This window comes from Olea europaea, chromosome 22, assembly GCF_002742605.1.
Source record: "Olea europaea var. sylvestris chromosome 22, O_europaea_v1, whole genome shotgun sequence".
In the NCBI taxonomy this organism is placed as follows: domain Eukaryota; kingdom Viridiplantae; phylum Streptophyta; class Magnoliopsida; order Lamiales; family Oleaceae; genus Olea; species Olea europaea.
In genome coordinates this window covers 14,054,240-14,056,686 of record NC_036258.1, presented here as the reverse complement: position 1 = coordinate 14,056,686, position 2,447 = coordinate 14,054,240, and positions in this window count along the sequence as shown.

Sequence of the window (2,447 nt, the reverse complement as noted above, 5' to 3'; positions counted from 1 at the left end):
CAAAAAAAAAAAAAAAAAAAAAAAAAAAAAAAAAAAAAAAACCTAATTTTAATGATTGTAAAACAGGAGCTTAGCTGTTTTCTAAAAGGACGCTTAAGCATAGCTAGGCACGGAGCAAGAAAATATGTCAATTTTTCTTTTAACTGTCTAATATAGGATTAGACAAGCCTAGGCACAAAAAAGGTGTTTCTTTTAACTTTTTGTAGCCATTCCTTGAACCTAACTACTAATGTGGATTTAGGCACTAAATTAATGTGAGCGATTTCTTGGGCTCATTGACCTCAATTTTCAACTGTCTAATTTTCAGTAACTTGGAAACTTTAGGAATTATTAAGTAATATAGTTTTTGTAATTTTAGTTGTTTGGGGTGTATTATTTATTTATTCAAATAGAAGAATTAAAATAATATTAAAAATAAGAAAATGCCTTCCTATTTCTAGATTTTAAGGTTTTACTTTTGTCACCTTACCAACATTATACCTTTTAGAATACTGATATTTAATAGAATAATTATACTGGAAATCTCAAGATTCGTCTCTTTCAAAATACATCACCTTTAACATTATTAAACTCGGATTGCTTTGCACTCAAGGTCGAGATATCTATGCATAGGCATTATAATAGAGTTTATAGCAATTATTCAACAAGCAACTAAAGAATATACCAAAGATTAGTGTTGGGCAAAACTCTCGAATCGAACCCGACGACTCTTCTCAAGTTAAATATCGGAACGGGTATCTGAATTGAGAACCGACGGATGAGGTTCGATTCTCGATTTTAAATTAAGCACTGAATATTTCTAATTTTTTATCTTTTGAAATTGAATAAATCAAATTATTTTAATTTTTTCTAAACAAATTAATTAATTAGGTGATTGATTGATACTCCATCTTTCAAGCCCTAACCTGCCTAACTTGACCCAATCCAACCAATTTCTAAATCCAATTTTTTGACTCAATTATTTGTTTCATTTCTAATTTTTAAATTTTTAGCCCAAGTGCCCAACATCAAACCCTTTTTATTCTTCCATTTCTTAGCCCAACATCAAACCCACTAATGACTAACCCTAAATAAATTACAAACATTCAAATAGAGTTTGCATTGAAGAAATAGCTATGAGAGCTTTGAGACAAGCAATAAAATACATGTTTTATTTTTCTTATCAAATCTTATTAGTTGAAAAATTTTTAGTTTATTAATTGTGCTTTTTCAATTTTTTCTGTAGATTTTCTTCGTATGGCAAGTCAAGCAATTGATAATTAAATCAAATAGTTGGTAAGTATTAGTAATAATTAAAAATATTTTATCTCTATCACTTTTAATTCAAGAATTTTTTTCCATGTAGATTTGAAGATTGAAGCAAATGAATTATTGATATGAATCGCCAATATTTTAGTGTTAGTATCTACTTTTTAGTATTTGTATATGTTGGTAAATTAATCTTATTGGAAAACTTGTTATTTATATGCTTTTGAATTAGATATCATTAATTTGTAAAAGTTATGATTGAATATGTTATTAGTTGTATTTATGTAGTGTTGTTGTAAATGTTAAAAAATGTAATTGTGGTGCGAAATCGAATTGAATCGAACCGAACCGAACTGAACCCGAACGGTTCTATAATTATATTTGGACCCAACAGTTTCATTTACTGATTACTCAAAATTTTCAATTCGATTAGATTCTAAAGAGAACCGAATCGAAATCGGACCATATCCAGCCCTACCAAAGATATACCCAATAAAGTTGAACAAAAAGTAGTTTCAAACACTTACAAAAATAATGAGCCCTATTGAGGATTAAGCCCATGTTTCCGGTCCATTATTTTAGAATTTTTTTTTTGCTACACGATCATTTTCAATCATACATTTCACAATAAAATATTTTACATGTAAATTCAAAATTTTCCTTTACTTTTTAACTATACATGTTCAAAAAATACTATTCAAAACTTTTTATTTTTTTAATAATGGGCACCAAACAGATGCTAAAATTAGATTGTTGGTAGATTTTGATAAAAATTGATAAAATGTATTGTTGAAAAGTTATGAATCCCATTAAATATGTAATTAAAACTAATTATTGACTTTAACTAAGGTTAAAATTTGAATTTTAATCCATTCCAAACAACAAGCCAAGTTATTTTAAATGGATTATGGCTTTAACAAGATTGTATTAGACGAATTCAACATAACTCTTTATGGGGCTCGACAAAACTCTCAAGTCGAACTCGTCGGTTCTTCTCAAGTTAAATACCCAAACGGGTATCTGAATCGAGAATCGACGAGTACGATTCGATTCTCGGTTCTAAATCAAGAATCGAATAACCGAATAAAAACCGTATCTTTCTAATTTTTTATTTTTTTATATTTAATAAATCAAATTATTTTAATTTTTTCTAAACAAATTAACTAATTAGGTAATTGATTGATACTCCATCTCCCAAG